Here is a 20,531-nt window from a genome sequence, read left to right as displayed (position 1 = left end):
CTTAAACCAGAAGATGGTAGGAAAAGGGAAGAGGGAACAAGGAATAAATAAATGGAAAATAGAAGCAGGAAGATATATTTAAACCTAAGATGTCACTAACTACATTAAATATTAAGACCCAAACATCTCAAATACCAGGCAGAGATGGTCAGGATGGAATATAAAACATTAATAACAGAAGTACCTGAGCTGGGAAGTTGGCTCAGTGGTAGAGCGCTTGCCTTGCATGCCTGAGGCCTTGGATTCGATTCCTCAGCACCACATAAGCAAAAAAGAAAAAACCCAGAAGTTGCTCTGTGACTCAAGTGGTAGAGCGCAAGACTTGAGCTAAAGAGCTGAGGGACAGCGCCCAGGCCCAGAGTTCAGGCCCCCACGACCAGACCCCCCCTTCTCCCCAAAAAAAGAAGTACCAGTTTAGGGCTGGGAATGTGGCTTAGTGTAGAGAGTTTGGTAGCATGCATGAAACCCTGAATTCAATTCCTCAGTACCACATAAACTTGCAGGAAGTGGTGCTGTGGCTCAAGTGGTAGAGTTCTAGCCTTGAGCAAAAGCAGCTCAGGGACAGTGCCCAGGCCCTGAGTTCAAGCCCCAGGACTGCCCCCCCCCAAAAAAAAAGTAGTAATAATTTAGGCTATTTACCAGAAACATACGTTGAATATTAAGAAAAAGGAAAGTCACTTCATAATGATAAAAAAAAAAAAAAAAAAAGGTCAGTTCAAGATGATCTAGCCAGCTGGGCACTGGTGGCTCATGCCTGTAATTCTAGGTACTCAGGCTGAGCTCTGGTTCAAAGCCAGTCAGGCAGGAAAGCCTGTGAGAAGCTGAGGGATAGTGCCTAGGCACTGAGTTTAAGCCCCAGAACCAGTATTCTCTCTGTCTCTGTCTCTGTCTCTGTCTCTCCTCTCTCTCTCTCTCTCTCTCTCTCTCTCTCTCTCTCTCTCTCTCTCTCTCTCTCTCTCTCTCTCTCTCTCTCTCTCTCTCTCTTTCTCTCTCTCTCTCTCTCTGTCTCTCTCTCCTCTCCTCTCCCTACTTCCCTCTCCCCCCTCTTTCCCTTCCCCCCCTCTCTCTCACACACACACACACAAACACAAAAGTCAGAAAAAGGACAGAACTACATGGTAAAATGGACAACTTGACAGACAGTAGTTTCTTATAATCATACCCCTCCTTCAGTTCTTTTTTGTTGTTGTAGGGCTTGAACTCAGAGTCTGGGCGCTGTGCCTGAGCTCTTTTGCTCAAGGCTAGCACTCTACCACTTTGAGCCATAGCACTACTTCCGGTTTTTGAGTGGTTAATTAGAGATAAGAGTCTCATGAGGACTTTTCTACCAGGGCTGTCTTTGAACTGTGATCCTTAGATCTCAGCCTCCAGTAGCCAGAATTGCAGGTATGAGCAAATGATGCCCAGCTCCCTTCTTCAATGCTAATACTATGAATAGAAATTCAAAACGGATGTAGAATATTTGAACACCATTATCACCTTGGCCTGATATTTACAGAACATATCCCACAGCAGAAGAAAACATAATTTTTTTGATTACACATGGAACATTTATTCTTGGCCACAGTAAGAGCCTTAATAAATTCAAATCATACATTGTTCTCAGACCACAATAAAATTAAATTAGAATTCACTAACAATGATCCTGGGAAAACGCTCAAATATTTAGAAACAAAATAGCGTACTTTTAAGTGTTCAAGGGTCAAAGACTGAGTTAGAAGGGAAGTTGGCAAGTATTTTGAATGAAATGAAAACTAAACGAAATATAGAAGAAAATTTGTAATACTAGATATGTCGTAGGAAAAAAAAAAAAAAAGATCTTTATTATGTGACCCAGCTTGTACTTTAAGAAATTAGGAAAAAGGGCTGAGAAGGTGGCTTAGTGGTAGCGTGCTTGCCTTATATGCATGAGGCCCTGAGTTCCAGTCCTCAGCATCATATAAACAGAAAAAGCCAAAGTGGTGCTGTGGCTTAAGTGGTAGAGTGTTAGCCTTGAGCTGAAGGGCTGAGGGACAGTGTCCAGGCCCAGAGTTAAGGCCCATGACTGACAAAAAAAAAAGCCTGAGACACTATCTGAAAAATTACCTAAAAAAGCAAAAAACAGCTATAGCTATGGTTCAACTAGAGCTCTTACCTAGAAAATTTGAGGTCCTGAGTTCAAACTCCAGTACTACCAAAAAAAAAGAAGGGCTGGGAAGGTGGCTCAGTGGTAGAGTGCTTGCCTTTCATGCATGAGGCCCTAGGTTCGATTCCTTAGCATCACATAAGCAGAAAAAAAATGGAAGTGGCGCTGTAGTTCAAGTGGTAGAGTGCTAGTCTTGAGCTGAAGAGCTTAGGGACAGTGCCCATCCCAGAGTTCAGGCCCCATGACCAATCAAAAAAAAAAAAAAAAAGGAAGAAATCAAAATAACAGAGAGGGGCTGTTTAGCCCAGTGGAAGGGCGCCCGCCCGGCGCGCGCAAGGCCCTGGGTTCGGTCCTCAGCCCTGGAAATAAAAAAATAAAAAAAAAATAACAGAGAAAACTGGTGAAATCAACATACAAAAGTAAATTGTAATTGTATATATTAGCAATGATAAATTGTATATGATAATTTCTAAAAAGTTGTAATTTGTGGTAGCCATTTGTAATACTTTGGATTAAATCTAACAAAATATATGTAAAACCTCTACACTAAGAACTACATGAAATTGCTGAGAGAAATTAAAGACAACCTAAGGAAATGGAAAAATAGCCCGGCAATGGTGGCTCACACCTGTAATCCTAGCTAGTCAGGAGGCTGAGATCTGAGGATCGCAGTTCAAAGCCAGCCCGGGTAGGAAAGTCCATGAAACTCTTATCTCCAATAAACCACCAGAAAACCTGAAGTGGCGCTGTAGCTCAAGTGGTAGAGCACTAACCTTGAGCTGAAGAGCTGAAGGACAGCACTCAGGCCCAGAGTTCAAGCCCTATGACCGACCAAAAAAAAAGGAAAAATAACCATGTTCATGTGTCAGAACATGCAACATCAGTGAGATGCCAATTTCCCCTACACTTATACATGAAGGCCATGTATTCTCAGTCACAATCCTAACAGGTAAGGCCTGCTCCAACGGGGAAGAAACATGAAAACAACATGCTAAATGAAACACATGAAAGGGCACAAGGTCAAGGTTGTAGCTCATAGTTGCAGCACTTGACTAACATATACAAGGCCCTGTGGTTCAATCCCTAACACTACAAAAAATAAAAATTTTAAGCTAGGTGCTGGTGATTTACGGTGGTAATCCTAGCTACTCAAGAGGAAATCTGAGGATCATAGTTGGAAACCAGCCAGGTAGGGAAGTCTGTGAGACTCATGTCTCCAATTAAGTACCCAAAAAGCCAGAAGCAGAGCTGTGGCTCAAGTGGTAGAACATTAGCTTTGAGCAAAATTGCTCAAGGATAGCACCCAGGCCTTGAGTTCAAGCCCCAATACTGGCACACACATGCAAACACACACAGTCAGCTACAAATTAATCACTAACCTAAAAGTAAAATCTAAAACTACAGACTTTCTAGATAATAACCTAAGAGAAAATCTTGTGATCACAGTTTGATAAAGATCCCTTAAAAAGAAGTAATAGCTAGGTGTGGTAGTACACACTTCTCAAGAGGCTGAGACAGGAGGATCACAAGGAAATTGGGAACAGGTAAAAAGAGTCTTTCATTCCATTTGTTTTGTTTAATCTTATTTTGAATGTGAAAAATAAAAGCTTCACCAGAACTTGTTTGCCTCTCATGCATGAAGTCCTGGGTTTGACTCCCCAGTACCCAGACAAAACCGGAAGTGGAGCTGTAGCTCAAGTGGTAGAGCGCCAGCCTTGAGCAAAAAAGAAGCCCAAGGACAGTGACCAGGCCCAGAGTTCAAGTCCCAGGACTGGCAAACACACGCACGCTCACACACACACACACACACACACACACACACACACACACACACAACACACACACACCACAAAAAAACAGACCATCGGGGCTGGGAAGGTGGCTCAGTAGCAGAGTGCTTGCCTTGCATGCATGAAGCCCTGGGTTCAATTCCTCAGAACCACATAAGCAAAAAGAAAAAAGCCGGAAGCGGTGCTGTGGCTCAAGTGGTAGAGCACTAACCTTGAGCTGAAGAGCTGAAGAGCTGAGGGACAGTGCCCAGGTCGAGTTCAGGCCCCACGACTGGACCCCCCCCCACCAAAAAAAACAAACAAACAGACCATGAATCCTTGTCACTGAGCATATGAAATAGTTAAGGTCAGGTCTGTAGCAAATGGAACTAGTTAAGGCAAACAATTTTCAAGTCCCTGGGTTCAATCCCTAACACTACAAAAAGGTCAGGGACCTATCACATAACTGCCAATAATAAGTGATTAAATGCTATACTTTAATAGGATTAATAGGATAGGACACAAAGAACATGGGTATTTGCAAGAAGCCCATCTATAGGCTCCCTGTTGGGAACTCAAGTGTATTTTCCCAGAGAGAATGTTTAGATTTCCAAATCCCAAAATTGTACATCCAACAGTGTTCTTTGATAGGATGTATCAGAAATACTCTATTATAGGTTAATTTTTTTTAAGTATTCAGCTGGGTGCCACTGGCTCATGCCTGTAATCCTAGCTACTCAAGAGACTGAGATCTGAGGATCACGGTTCAAAGCCAGCCCAAGCAGGAAAGTCCATGATACTCTTATTTCCAATTAACCACCAGAAAAGCGGAAGTGGCACTGTGGCTTAAGTTGTAGAGCACATGCCTTGAACTGAAGAGTTCAGGGAGAGCACCCAGGCCCAGAGTTCAAACCCCACAATCAACCAAAAAAAAAAAAAAAAAAAGTATTCAACAGGAGGGAAGAGCTCACAGAATCTAAGAAGATGAAATTTCAGCTCTCAAGAAGAGCAAGAATCAGGGCTGGGAATATGGCTCATTGATAGAGTGCTTGCCTAGCATGCATGAAGCCCTGGCTTCGATTCCTCAGGATCACATAAATAGACAAAAGCCTGAAGTAGTGCTGTGGTTCAAGTGGTAGAGCACTAGCCTTGAGCTGAAGAGCTGAGGGACAGAGCCCAGGCCCAGGGTTCAGGCCCCACGACCAGACCAAAAAAAAAAAAAAAAAAAAAAAAAATCAGACTATCTGCTCCAGTCTCTGTCTCCTACCCTATCTGGGCCACTTCTAAGAAAACAGAAATTTTGCTGGGTGCTGGTAGCTCTCATCTATAGTCCTAGATGCTCAGGAGGCTGAGATTTGAGGATTGCAGCCAGCCTAAATTCTTATCTTCAATTAACCTCCAGAAAACTTCAAGTGGTGCTGTGGCTTAGAGTACTAGGGTGCTACCCTGGAGCAAATAGACCTCAGGGACAGTGCCCAGGCCTAGTTCAAGCCCCACAACAGCGGCATGGGTGGGATTTTGAAGACTTTCATGAGTTCATATTCAGCAATGCTCCATACCACATGACTTAAGTAAGATACTGAACCATAACTGTATCTGTAAATAGAGAATAAAACTGAAACATCACTGACATCAAGTGTACTCAATAATAGATAGTATTTTCTTTCTTTTTTTTTTTTTGCCAGTCATGGGCCTTGAACTCTGGACCTGGGTGCTGTCCCTCAGCTCTTCAGCTCAAGGCTAGCACTCTACCACTTGAGCCACAGCACCACTTCTGGCTTTTTTCTGCTTATGTGGTGCTGAGGAATCGAACCCAGGGCCTCATGCATGCAAGGCAAGCACTCTACCACTGAGCCACCTTCCCAGCCCCCCATAGATAGTATTTTCTGTTCATAAATGGAAATATATCAAAGTATAAAGTATGTGAGTAGATATGTAAAATAGTCTTGTTAACAGTTTCCCTAATGAGGGTTGGGCCACTATCTCAGTGCTGGAAGCATGACCTGATGTCTCTGGAAGCAATTGTAAACAATTTTATGTGTGTGCGTGCTGGTCCTGAAGCTTGACTCAGAGCCTGGGTGCTGTCCTTGGGCTTTTTGCTCAAGGCTAGTGCTCTACCACTTGAGCCATAGCTCTACTTCCAGCTTTTTTGTGAGGTTAATTGGAGATAAACATCTCATGGACTTCCCTGCCTGGGCTGGCTTCAAATAGCAATCCTCAGATCTCAGCTTAGTTACTAGGATTATAGGCATAAGCTACGCATACTGGGTAAGAAATACTTTTTTTTTTTGGGGGGGGGGGAGGGTCCAGTTGTGGGGCCTGAATTCTGGGCCTGAGCGCTGTCCCTCAGCTCTTCAGCTCAAGGCTAGCACTCTACCTCCTGAGCCACAGCGCCAATTCCGGCTTTTTTCTTTTTGCTTATGTGGTGCTGAGGAATCAAACCCAGGGCCTCAGGGCATGCAAAAAGCTATGAATTACCATAATCTGATGACTAGAGTTAAGGTAGGATCTTCTATTTAAATTAAGTATGTTCATAATCCACAATGTTTTGTTTTGTTTTTGTAATCCAGAATGTTTAAATGACTTCCTTAGTTTATGAACTAAATGTAAAAATTTCCCCATGTTAATTAACTAAAAATTTACTTCCAAATACAGTTCTTTTAATTGAAACTGCCTTAGGGCAATAGACTCAAGTGAGTTTCAAAACTATAAACCTCTTACTCAGCTCTTTTTCACATGTTCATTATTCATGATGGTTCTGTGTTGGTCTTGAATAAATAACCAAAATACTTCAAAATACTCAGCTGTCTGTCCTGGCAAGAAATCCATCCCAAATGACCAAAACCAAAAAGGTCACAAGATGTTTCCCTTCACTTTGTCATTTGATCTGAGATATGCTGCTCTCCAAACACAAGCTACAATAAGTAGCTATTTACAGACAAGACAACCCAAATCTATCATTTAAAAGAGGAAATAAGTATTGAGGACACTGCCTTCTTGAAGTAGAACTTCTAAACCGAAAACATTTTGTTTATTTAAAGACATTCCACATGATAAAGACTCTCAGTAAGGCCTGGCACTGGTGGCTCATTCCTGTCATCCTAGCTACTCAGGAGGCTGAGATCTGAGGAAGAAGGTTCAAAGCCAGCCCAGGCAGGAAAGTCCATGAGACTCTTATCTCCAATAAACAACTAGAAAACCAGAAATGGCACTGTGGCTCAAGCGGTAGAGCACTCGCCTTGAGCTGAAGAGCACAAGAACAGCACCCAAGCCCAGAGTTCAAGCCCCACAACTGAAAAAAAAAAAAAAGACTCATTCAGAAAGTGCCACATCAATCAGTGGTGGCAGATACTAAAACCTGACTCCCTCAGGAAGCACTCTACAATCTTTTTTGCGTGGGGAAGAGGGGGCACCAGTCCTGGGCCTGGGCACTGTCTCTGAGCTTTTTGTTCAAGGTTAGCATCCTACCACACTTGAGCTTTTCTGTTTATGTGGAATTGAACCCAGGGCTTCATGCATGCTAGGCAAGCATTCTACAACTAAGCCACATTCCCAGCCCTTACAACCTTTTCTAACCAGAACTCTCTTCATATGCAGGTTGAGATGTGAATTGTTTGCTTCTCTGGATTCTGTAGGTTGGAAGGTGGATAGCTGTCTGACCTGGTTCTGCCCAATGAAGTATAAACAGAAATGTCAATTTGAGGCTTCCAGAAATGAGTTTCGAAAGATTAGACTTACCACTTTTGTTCTACTTGATAGTTCCTTCTTCTTTCTTCCTAACAGGGAATACTAACATGGCTCTTAAAGTAAAGCTATCTTTCAACCTCAAAAATGAGAGCCACATGAAACACGGCTAAGTCACCATCTCAGGCTTGAGGCAAATAAACTTCTTCTTTATGTAAGCCTCTCTTTTTGGATATTTAGTTGCGTTTAAGCAGATATACAACTGAAATAAGCAGAAAAAGGCTCTATCTGACAATAGTAATTGGTTTTTCTTTTTTCTTTTTAGTAATTCATTTTTCTACAACTATAAAATACTTAAGGGTTTTTGTTTGTTTGTTTGCTTGTTTGTTTGTTTGGTCAGTTCTGGGGCTTGAACTCAGGGCCTGGGCACTGTCCCTGAGTTTCTTTTGCTTAAGGCTAGAACTCTACCACTTGAGCCACAGCACTACTTCCAGCTTTTTCAGATTATGTGGTACTGAGGAATTGTAAACAGGGCTTCGTACATTCTAGGCAAACACTCTATCACTAAGCCACATTCCCAGCCCTTAAGATTTATTTTTTAAATCAAATTACACAATAAATACCTGAGAAATTTGATTTGCTTGAGATGCAAGGTAAATTGTTCTTTCCTATACTTATCAACTCTAATAAAAATAAATTTTATTTTCTTGAGCATTAATATCATCTCAGGAAAATTCTCAATGAAATAGTAATGTAAGTATATAATTAAATCTTTTCAGTTCACTTTTTTTTTTTTTTTTTTTTGGTCGGTCATGGGGCCTGAATTCTGAGCCTATGCACTGTCCCTCAGTTCTATCAGCTCAAGGTTAGCACTCTACCACTTGAGCCACAGCGCCACTTCCGGCTTTTTCTGCTTATATGCTGCTAAGCAACCCAGGGCCTCATGCATGCAAGACAAGCACTCTACCACTGAGCCACCTTCCCAGCCCTTCAGTTCACTTTTTGTAACTTTAAAATATTCTTCATTACTTAGTTGAAACAGCACAGCATAACACTTACAAATGCTTTTCACTTCAAGGGTGTGGTAGAGTGGTGGGGGGGAATAGGTGAAGTAAATGGGAGCCTATCTTTGAAACAAATATAGAATTTTTCCCTGCTCAACCACTCCCTTCCCCATTCCTTGACCCTTGACACATTGATTTTGGAAAGAGCTCTTGGTTATTTATAATTTTAATAATCAAAGTGACTCAATTGAATCTTAAAATCCTTGTTGTCTAGATGAAGTTGATTTCTTCAAAAGGAGAGGTATCAGCCAAGTTTACCTGGCATGAAGGGGGTCAGCACCTGGCTGAGGGGTGAGCACTTTAATTCTTCTGTGGATATGCCAAGGCTCTCATTTTCTTGGAGCTGTTAATCATGTACAATATAGGGCAAAGAGCTTCTCTGGAGTCACTCAGGAGCTAACTCTGTAGAAAAAGCAGAAATGACAAAATGACCTTGAATGACCATCACCTCTTCCAGCCTCGTCTCATACCATCATTGAAGTTACATCTAAGAGGTTGTACAGTAAGATTCCATTTGCAAGTTTACACTGCTTTAAAGAATTTTTTTAAAATGATAGCTGCATTAAGAAATCTCCTAGTGGGCTGGGAAGTTGGCTCAGTGGTAGAGCGCTTGCCTCACATGCATGAGGCCCTGGGTTCGATTCCTCAGTACCACATAAGCAGAAAAAAGCTGGAAGTGGCACTGTGGCTCAAGTGGTAGCGCACTAGCCTTGAGCTGAAGAGCTGAGGGACAGCGCCCAGCCCAGAGTTCAGACCCCACAACCGGACCCCCCCCAAAAAAAATCTCCTAGTGCCAGTCAAAATGCAAATACTCCTAGTTAACTGAGAGAGTGGTTAACATATTAATTCACAAACATCCTCATACATGTTGAAATTTATTTGGCCATTTACTTAGTACATTAGTGCTATTAGGATGCAGAGGCAGGCATGCACAGGAGAAAGATTATTATAAGGTTTATTAGAGGGGGCCATATTTCCCCAGGGAGAGGGAGCAATATGGCATCTGCCCCTATCCAGGTGGGTAGCTTTGGGGCTAGTGGCATGCACCGGTAGGTGGGGGGATAGGGCAGAGTGGCCACGTATATGGTAACTCTAGGGCTGGGAGGAGCTCAGGTCTGGGTGGAGCTGAGGACTGGAGGTGGGGACAATGCTAACAAGAGCAACAAAACAGTCAGGAACAGTTTGACTCTCCAGTTGTTAATTCTTCCAATTAATTAAATAAAAAATTAGTGCAATCCATAACCTTCTATTCATATTCCAACATATATTCACTCAGTCCTGTAAAAAGTGAGTTGCTGTTTCCTGGGGCAGTTATGATGGAGACCACAGACGAGGCACCGAGTAGCACAGAAAGCCTCTGACTCCAGCCATCCCCAGCACTGATACCTATGGCAATGAAATAATCTGATATATCCACAACTCCCACCGTTCACTGTGTTCAGCCTTCGGCAGCTCTCGACTATCATCGTTAGAGCAACCATCTTAGGAATAGTTAACAGATCTGTTTAGTTTTTAAAAAGCCTTAGCTCTTTCCCATTGCCATCCTGCCTTGGCAGAGTATAAGGGTCTCTAGAGAGTTAAGACACAGAGCCCCTTCCAGCAAAACGTGTATGTTATTCCTCTGGCTAGAGTTATCTATCTGATACTTACTTCCTACCCTGGGATACTCAAGGCAGAAACCATAAGAATGTCTCCCAATTAGGCTCCTAGAAGGAAAGTCAGGGTGCCTTTCCCCATAAACTTGGGATTGTGCTGAGTTAAAACACAGTCCGAGAAAACAAACCCCTTTAAAGTTCTGTAGGGGCAAAGGAAGGTGACAGCACAGGAGACTACACTGATAATTATTGCTCCAGAATGACAGCCTCAATGTGCTCCTCACTTCTAGAGGTGTCCTTTAACCTCCTTTAACATAGGCCACCGCAGGCTGGATTAACCTGTGGTGGACACAAGTGCTCAACTACACAGCAACCCCTCAGAATCATGGGAGTCTATGTTTATCTGTCCCTCTAGTACTACAGGATTCTTATCTACAGCTCCTTATTTTATGAGGGAAGCTTTTCTCAGGTAGATTATAAACTACAGGAGGACAAAATGGACAGATTGGAAGCCCACAGTAAAAGATAAGGAACATTTGCTAAATATTTGTATTTGAACTCTCAGCCGTGCTATAAACCAATAAAAATCAAGGGCTGGAGGTTTTTTTCTAGATTAGGAAGTGAGTCTGGAAGCCTGAGAAAAGACATCTACATAGGAGGAAGTGGCTTAGGATTCCAGGAGTCTGTCTCTGTAGCTGACCCTGCAGGAATAACCACCAACAAATTCCAGACAGGAGGAGTCTTATGTATCAACTCAACCCCAGCCTGGGAGTGCTTAGCGGGTTCACAGCAACTTGAACAGTTCTTTGGGCCTCTTATGTGGCATGGGGAAAATATCCACTGTACTTTAGACCATGATGATTTATCTATTGCAAAATGTATGTCCATAGTTGTTTATTTATCTCTAAATAAAGCTTGGTTTTACTAAGCTGTAATTATTGAACTTCCAGAAAGAGTTCATATCAGCCTAAAACTCTGCTCTATCCAATGGACAGTTTTCTTGGGTTTTGGCTCATGCAGAAGGATTTTTTTAAATCTTCAGTTGTCTAAATTTTGTGAGCCTAGTTTTCTTTTTCTGAAATGAGGCTATCGTTTTAACAAACCTTTACTTTTAGTGCCTTACCGACATATAGTAGACACTTCATGGATATTAGCTTCCTTCCTTTTTTAAAAAATGTCCTAAGTATATCTGGCAAGATGTTTATCATTTGAGACATTACTGCATGTTTAAGCTATAATAAATGTTTCCTGTTAAGAGAGAAAAGGAAGTAGCCTGAACTTCAGAAGTAGTGAGGAAAGCCCAGGAAGCGATTTAGTACTTAGTCTTGCCCTCTCCTGAACAGATGACTTAAGATAGGAAGCAAACTACATACCAACTAAAATCTTTTTGTTTTATATGCACTCATGGAATCAACTCTAGCAATTAACTTACTTTATTAATCTTTTGAGAGGGACTCATTAATTTACTCATAGACTGTTGTTCTCTCTTTTATAGTTACATAAGTGAGAATTATAATTTTAAATGCCATTTAAAACAAAATAGTAGAGCCAGGTGCTGGTGGCTCATGCCTATAATCCTAGCTACTCAGGAGGCTGAGATCTGAGGATCACGATTCAAAGCCAGCCAGGGCAGGAAAGTCTCTTATCTCCAATAAACCACTAGAAAACCAGATGTGGCCCTGTGGCTCAAGCGGTAGAGCGCTTGCCTTGAGCTGAAAAGCTGAGGGATAGCGCCCAAGCCCAGAGTTCAAGCCCCACGACCAACAAAAATAAATAAAATAGGACTAGGAAGGTGACTCAGTGGTAGAGTGTTTGCCTAGCATGCATGAGGCTCTGGGTTTGATTCCTCAGCACCACATAAACAGAAAAAGCCAGGAGTAGTACTGTGGCTCCAGCGGTAGAGCGCTAGCCTTGAACTGAAGAGCTGAAGGACAGCACCCAGTCCCAGAGTTCAGGTACTGTGACCGGCAAAATAAATAAATAAATAAATAAATAAATAAATAAATAAATAAATAAATAAATAAAACCAAATACACACATTTAAGCTTTATATTTGGGTTTTGGACTATAGCTTAATGGTACAGTACTTGCCCAGTATGTGATAAGGCCCTGGGTTCAGTTCTTGGCACGGCAGGGGAGAAAAACTTAATAATACTTTTTTTTGGGGGGGGGTCCGGTTGTGGGGCCTGAACTCTGGGCCTGGGTGCTGTCCCTCAGCTCTTCAGCTCAAAGCTAGTGCTCTACCACTTGAACCACAACGCCACTTCCGGCTTTTTTTCTTTTTGCTTATGTGGTGCTGAGGAATTGAACTCAGGGGCTCAGACATGCAAGGCAAGTGCTCTACCCCTGAGCCACCTTCTTCCCAGCCCCCTTAGAAATACTTTTAAACCATTAATTATATCTTAAAAAATAAATCAACAAAGAAACCCGAGGTTATATTAAATGGGAAAATCAACTCGAACAGCTTCTAGATTCATGGCCATTAATCTATATGGATGCTAGTCTCTTCCTTTAAAAAGTTCAAACTAGTTATGGAACACTCTCTCACTCCCACAGGGCATATTAGCAATAGAAATTGAGATCAAAGAGTTGGAGAAGACAAGACAATTCACACAAGTGAAGTCATATGTACCAGATGATTCTTGCCCACAACTGTTCTCTTCATCCTGCTGCCATGAAAACAAACCTACAACACAAGGCTGGGTATGGAGTACTCCCTCCCCCCACTCTATTGAAGTTGAGTCATGGAATTCATTCTCTTCAATGGAATGGCAGTGAGTGTGACTTGCCCAAAGGGTTTGTAGCCCTTCTGTTGTTTGGCTCCACCTATGAAGGAAAACCATAAGGAGGACATGCACTAGCTAGCAGCTGTCCCTTCAGTCTGGACCTCAGAGTGAGACACAGGGCCAGTCCTACATTTGACCTGAAGGCTAGATCTGTATCAGGATGACTTCTAGACTGGGAAAGAGGTGTTCCAGCTGACCACAGACTATGTGGGGGGAAAAAATGTTTCATGTTGTAATTGATGGTATTTTTAGAATCGCCATGCAGGATTTGGATGGATCAATAGGTGACTAACACACCATGGATAAAATAAACCACTTGTTTGTTCACATTAGCAGCCCCAGCTTATGATGTATCAGTATTGAATAGTATTACTTTATCCAACTGTAGACAAATTGTGCAATAATTTAAAAATTCTAATATAATAATAAACCATATCAATAAAAAAATCATTTAAAGGGGCTGGGAAGGTGGCTCAGTGGTAGAGCGCTTGCCTTGCATGCATGAGGCCCTGGGTTCGATTCCTCAGTACCACATAAGCAAAAAGGAAAAAAAAGAGCCAGAAGTGGTGCTGTGGCTCAAGTGGTAGAGCGCTAGCCTTGAGCTGAAGAGCTGAGGGACAGTGCCCAGGCCCAGAGTTCAGGCCCACAACCGGACCCTCAAAAAATCTTTTAAAAATTCTAATATAGTAATGAACCATATCAATATAAAAAAACGAGATAAAGGTAGGACTCAGAACAAAGCACAGAAAGCTACAAATGAACAAAACAGGTCTGGTAGCCAGATTAGTGGTTCATACCTATCTTAGGAGGCTGAGAACTGAGGATCATGATTAGAAGCCATCCCAGCAGACAAATAGGTGAGATTTTGTTGTTGTGGGTGGTCATGGGGCTTGAACTCTGGGCCTGGGCACTTCCCTCAGCTCTTCAGCTCAAGGCAACTATCCTACCATGTGAGTCACAGTGCCACTTCCAGCTTTCTGGTGGTTAATTGGCGATAAGAATCTTACAGAATTTCCTGCCCAGGCTGGCTTTGAACCATGATCCTCAGATTTCAGCCTCCTGAGTAGATAGGATTACAGGTATGAGCCACCAGCGCCCAGATAGGTGAGATTCTTATATCCAAATAGCCAGCAAAAAGTCAGAAATGGAACAGGTAAAGTGGTAGAGAGCCAACAGAGAATGAGGCTCTGAATTCAAGCACTAGAATTGGGGCTTGAAGACCCAGGCATACTATATATACATCCCATTCTTATATACCACGTATACTCCCATTATTGGAAGTTGCCAAGTCCTAATGGCAAATTGACATAATCATCACACTGGAATTTTTCTGTTAAAAATACAATGCTTCTTATAACATTCACAATCGAAACATGTTTTAATAGATCAAGGACTTCGGCTTAAGACTTTAATAAAATGAGGCTTTAATAAAGTGTTTGATTTTCAGTTACAAAAGGTAGTGATGGGGCTGGGAAGGTGGCTCAGTGGTAGAGTGCTTGCCTTGTATGCATGAGGCCCTGGGTTCGATTCCTCAGCAACACATAAGCAGAAAAAGACTGAAATGGCACTGTGGTTCAAGTGGTAGAGTGCTAGTCTCGAGCTGAAGAGCTGAGGGACAGCGCCCAGACCCAGAGTTCAGGCCCCAAGACCAAAAATAAATAAATAAATAAAAAGGTAGTGATGTGCTTTGTTTTAGCTCCCCAGGAAAGTACATAAAGTATATATAGCTCACATTTGTAGCATAAGGCAGAATGTTGTCACTGTGAGTTCTGTGAATGAAAGTTGTGCAATGTTGAAATGAGAGAAATGAGGAAATCCATTACACATCACATACCTTTATGCATGCTGAACTCCAAACAACCCACAGTAGGTTTGCCCCATCCACCCACGTTCTCCCTATTGAGAGAATAAACAGCTTTGGTAAAACATTACCCCACAGGGGACTGGGAAGGTGGCTCAATGGTAGAGTGCTTGCCTCACATGCATGAGGCCCTGAGTTCAATTCCTCAGCACCACATACATAGAATAAAGCCGGAAGTGGTGCTGTGGCTCAAGTGGTAGAGTGCTTAGCCTTGAGCTGAGGAGCTAAGGGACAGCGCCCAGGTCCAGAATTCAGGCCCCACAACTGACAAAAACAAAAAATTACACTTATCATTACTGACTTCAACTTTTCTCATAATGTAGTTGCATTCTAGTCTAATTTTATTTTTTTAAGTTTTTAATTTATCTTATTTTATTTATTTATTTTTTGTGGGTTATGTGGCTTGAACTGTGGGCCTGGGCACTGTCCCTCAGCTCTTCAGCTCAACTAGTGTTCTATCATTTAAACTACAGCGCCACTTCTGGTTTTTTCTGTTTATGTGGTACTGAGGAATGGAACCAAGGGCCTCATACATGCAAGGCAAACACTCTACCACTGAGCCACCTTCCCAGCCCTAGATTCTGTAAGGTTCTCTCCTGGATGGCTAGCAGACTCCACCCTCCTCCCAGCAAAGTCTCCACCCAGTACCTGCATTACCTAGGCAACTGGGACACCTGGAAGAGGTTATATCTGCATCAGCTGAGGTCACATCTTAATCTGATGTGGCCACACCTTTCTCCCACCTTCCCTCCCCCCCCCCCACCTTCCCTATATAAGGCCTAACCCGGGGCCAGATGTCCTCTTTTGCCAGCCGCGTTGAGTGCCAACCTTGCCAGGTCTACTGAATAAACCTACCCCTTACCTGAATACCACGTGCGTGGTGCTGTTCTTACTCGGCTACCTCTTTTTAAAAACCTAACAGATTCTAATTTTAAATCTTTATAGTTGTAATAAGTTTCAAGATTTAAGAAGTTTTGTCCTCGTCAGTAATCTATTATGAGCGATACAAATTCTAATGCAAACTTTTTGGGGCTGGGTCCTGTCCCTCAGCTCTTCAGCTCAAAGCAAGTGCTCTACCAATTCAGCCACAGCGCCACTTCTGGTTTTCTGATTGTTTGTTAAGAGTTAAGAGTCTCCCGGACTTTCCTGTCTAGGTTGGCTTTGAACTGCAATCCTCAGATCTCAGCCTCCTGAGTAACGAGGATTACACGTGTGAGCCACCAGCACCCAGCTTGTCTTGTGCTTCTTAGATTTTCCTGAGTTTTCTCCCAAGAGGGAGCAGCAGTCCTTTCTCCAGGGCTAAAGAAGAAATTCCCACAAGGGTTGGAAACTTGGAACAAAAGAAAATCCTCACCTGACCAGGTGTTTTGTAAGACAATGCTTTTTTTATGTCCAACATCTGATCCTACATCCTCGTTGCCACAGGAATAACAAGTCTAAAGGAAAAACACATTTCCTGCTGTGCCAGGAAGTAATTTCCAGATGAAATGAATGAGTAACACTGGCAAGAAAAGGAGAACATAGGAGAGTGACAGTCAAAGGTAAGAAAGCAAGGCCCAGTGAGGGAACAGATCACATGGCTGCATGGTGGAGACTTGCCCTCCTGGAACAGTATTCTAGATGGGCTTTCCTAGGATAGTAAATCTGGAGTCAGTCTACCACGCTGCTGAGATTGGCTCTGGAAGTTTGGCCATACTGATCTCATACCGTGAATCATGTGAAGAGGCCAGAATATAGAGTCTATTGGGCAGAGGAATGGAGGAAGGAGTGTTAAGCCTCTGGAAGCTGAAACTCTAACAGATGATAAGACAACCCTTTACTAAGTAGTTAAAAGATAAGAAACACACCTAGAGGGTTGCATCTTTGAACTGAGCAAATGAGTGACACATTTCCTCCACAGTTGAAGATAAGCCTCCTAACACCACAGGGAACAATGGGATTCTCCTATCAGAGGCCAGAGTATCACTAAGCTGACAGAAGAATGTGGATGTAATTTCTTTTTTTTCTTTTTTCTTTTTTTTTGTCCGTCGTGGGGCCTGAACTCTGGGCCTGGGCTCTGTCCCTCAGCTCTTCAGCTCAAGGCTAGCACTCTACCACTTGAGCCACAGCGCCACTTCCGGCTTTTTTCTTTTTTTCTTATGTGGTGCTGAGGAATGGAACCCAGGGCCTCATGCATGCAAGGCAAGCATTCTACCACTGAGCCACCTTCCCAGCCCTGTGGATGTAATTTCTATAGCAAACCATAAAGTCAGAATGGAAACCAAAGTGGCTTGGCCTATAAAAATCTACAACAGGGGGAGGGGGGAGGCTGGGAAGGGAGGTGAAGGGTAAACAAAGGAGGAGGCTGCAATGCTTGGTAAGAAATGTATGCATTATCCTGCCCATGTAATTGTAGCCCCTCTGTACAGTATGTTCTCAAATAAAATAAAATTAAATTAAAAAAAAAATCTACAACAATCACCACTGGCGGCTGAGATCCAAGGACTGAAGTTCAAAACTAGCCGCAGAGTGGAGCTCAGGGGCAGAGCTTAGGCCCTGAGTTCAAACCACAGGACAGGCAAGAAAGAAAAGAAGAGTAGAGTTTCAAGGACTTTCCTGCCTGGGTTGGCTTTGAACCTCGATCCTCAGATCTCAGCCTCCTGAGTAGCTAGGATTACAGGCGTGAGCCAGCGGCGCCCAGCCATTAAGCATGTTCTTTAGCAACCCAAATGTCAATTTTTTTAAAGTGTCAAATAGAATTTTTTGTTGTGCTGAGTTGTGGAGTTTGAACTCTGGACCTGGAGACTGTCCCTGAGCTTCTTTTGCTCAAGGCTAGCACTCTACTACTTGAAAGCCACAGCTCCACTTCAGAATCTTTTGGTGGTGGTGGGGGGGGACTGGGAAGGTGGCTCAGTGGTAGAGCGCTTGCCTTGCATTCGGCCTTGGGTTCGATTCCTCAGCACCACATAAGCAGAAAAAAAAAAAGCTGGAAGTGGTGCTGTGGCTCAAGTGGTAGAATGCTAGCCTTGAGCTGAAGAGCTGAGGGACAGCGCCCAGGCCCAGAGTTCAGGCCCCACGACTGGACCCAAAAAATAAAAAAATAAAATTCTGAAAAGAAAAAAAAAAGAATCTTTTGGTTGGTTAGTTGCAGATAAGAGCCTAACTGACTTTTCTGGCACCCAGCCCCCTTATGTTTTGTTTTGTTTTGTTTTGCCTGTAGTGGGGCTTGAATTCTGGGCTTGGGTGTTGTCCCTCAGCTCTTCAGCTCAAGGCTAGGGCTCAAGGCTACTACTTGAGCCACAGCGCCACTTTTGGTTTTCTGGTGGTTAATTGGAGATGAGTCTCTTGGAGTAGCTAGGATTACAGGCGTGAGCCACTGGTGCCTGGCTAAAATGTTTTATTGTCGTTGTTGTTGTTTTAAATATTTTTTGGGGGGGTCCGGTCATGGGGCCTGAACTCTGGGCCTGGGCGCTGCCCCTCAGCTCTTCAGCTCAAGGCTAGCACTCTACCACTTGAGCCACAGCACCACTTCCGGCTTTTTTCTTTTTGCTTATGTGGTGCTGAGGAATCGAACCCAGGGCCTCATTCATGCAAGGCAAGCGCTCTACCTCTGAGCCACCTTCCCAGCCCCTGTTTTAAATAATTTTTACATACACATACATGGGCCAGGCTCTGGTGGCTCATGCCTTTAATCTTAGCTACTTCAGCTTGGGCAGGAAGTCTGTGAAACACCTTTCTCCAATTAACTAGTGAAAAGCCAGATGTGGAGCTATAACTCCAAAGGTACAGTGCCAATTTTGAGCAGAACAGCTAAGAGATAGTGCCTAGGCCCTGAGTTCAAGCCCCAGTACCAACACAAAACAAAAAGCAAATATTTTTACATGAGCTCTTTTCTCCTATAATGTGGCCTTTTGATGTTAACAGTGATAGCTGTAGATTAAAGTCCCAATCAGAAATGGAATCTAGTCTACCTCATTTACTTTCCACAGTTATATAAGATTTCCATTCCATGCCACTGTTGGCATTATCCCCCCTCTTGTCCTCAGATCCACCCAGACCTGAGCTTCTAGAGTTCCCACCATATAGCTAGCCACTCCCTCTCCCTGTCCCCCCACCCCACACACAACACACCTGCATAAGCAACTTGCCCCAGAGCGACCTACCTGGATGGGGGCAGATGCCATATTGCTCTCTCTCCAGGGGGATATGTGGCCCCTCTAATCAACCTTATAATAATCTTTCTTCTGTGCCTTCCTGCCTACACATGGTCCCCTGGGATGGTTGTGATGGATCCTAACAGCCACCAGTTGTCACAGTACTCAGGATGCTAAGGCACGGGGATCATGGGTTCAAGGCCAGTCAGGGAGACTCTGTCTAAAATAAAACCACCGCCACCACTCCACAAAACTCCCTGTATAATGAGGTACCTTGTAACTGAGAGTACTGTGTGCTTTACAGTATTCAAGTGCTTTTAAAGTAGGTTTGAGAGGCAGAGTGCTTGCCTAACAAAGCTGAATTCAAACTCCCAAGAAAAAAAGAAAAATACTGAAAAAAAAATGTCTTCACTGTACAAAAGGTCAAAGTGCAAAGCAAGTTTTTCTTCTCCAGCTGGAGCCACAACCCCCTGGCTCACAGAGTTAGAGATGACTGCTTTACGTGTTAGGTATTGGACTAGAGACTGTTTACACCCAAATACAACCACACTCCAGAAACACTACTCTTTGTTTTGTCACTGTACCCCCTTTGTTTTCAAAACTGTTGGTGCCATTGTCCAAAGTCCCTTTGAAGTATACAGACCTTTGCTCTTAGAGTCAGATGCTGTGGGACAAATCCAGGATGGCTTTTTTTGTCGTTGTTGTTCTCATTTAGATCGGTCACAAACTCCTGCAGAATGGATGTGGTTAGAAAAGTTTAATATATGATAGAAACAGAATAACACAATTATCATAAATGTGGCAAGAAGAGGAAAAACCTATCATCAACAAATCAAAAGAAAACCAGTGAATTACGAGATTTTAATCACTCAAGTAAAGTGGCTCATATGTGTAATCCCAGCTACTTGGGAGACATTAAGAGGATTGTGGGGTTAAAAAAAAAAGTGACACTAGTGTCACAGGCTTGTAATCCTTAACTACTCAAGAGGTTGTGATCTTAGAATTGCAGTGAGCCCAGGCTGGAAAGTCCAAAGATTCTTATCTTCAGTTAACCACCAAAAGACCAAAAATAGAACTATGACTCACAGGATAGAGTGGTAGCCTTGAGCAAAAAAGCTCAAGGACATTGACCAGACCCTGAGCTCAAGCTCCCGCACTGCGGCCCCCCTCCCACTCACTCCCACTCTCTCTCTCTCTCTCTCTCTCTCTCTCTCTCTCTCTCTCTCTCTCTCTCTCTCTCTCTCTCTCTCTCTCTCACACACACACACACACACACACACACACACACACACACACACAAAGTGAGACAACTGAAAAATACCTAAATACACAAGAGTGTGACTCAAGTTGTAGAAAACAGATCTAAAACAAAGTTCAAGGCCCATATTTGAAACCTCAGAAGTATGATCTTCAAGAAGCTGGACAGACTTCCAGGAAATACAAACAAGAGGCTTTTTCTTTATTATTGTTTTTGTCTTGTCTATCTGTCTTTGGGAGGCCAAGGGGATCACAGA

At 43.0% G+C, this 20,531-nt stretch overlaps 1 long non-coding RNA gene across 1 annotated transcript in view; it reads right to left on the bottom strand.

Moving 5' to 3' along the window:
* Positions 1–8,807: 8,807 nt before the first annotated feature.
* Positions 8,808–20,531, bottom strand: part of LOC138819486 (uncharacterized) — a 30,338-nt gene continuing 18,614 nt past the window's right edge. The window contains exons 2-3 of the long non-coding RNA XR_011369459.1: positions 19,661–19,747; positions 8,808–9,044 (exon numbers count right to left, since the gene is read on the bottom strand). This is a non-coding gene — a long non-coding RNA (uncharacterized lncRNA). The remainder of the gene's footprint in view (positions 9,045–19,660; positions 19,748–20,531) is intronic.

This window comes from Dipodomys merriami, unplaced genomic scaffold (genome assembly GCF_024711535.1).
Source record: "Dipodomys merriami isolate MVZ:Mamm:240054 unplaced genomic scaffold, mDipMer1.0.p SCAF_8, whole genome shotgun sequence".
NCBI lineage: Eukaryota > Metazoa > Chordata > Mammalia > Rodentia > Heteromyidae > Dipodomys > Dipodomys merriami.
The sequence above is the reverse complement of the archived record's forward strand: the minus strand, read 5'-3'. Positions and strand labels throughout refer to the sequence as shown.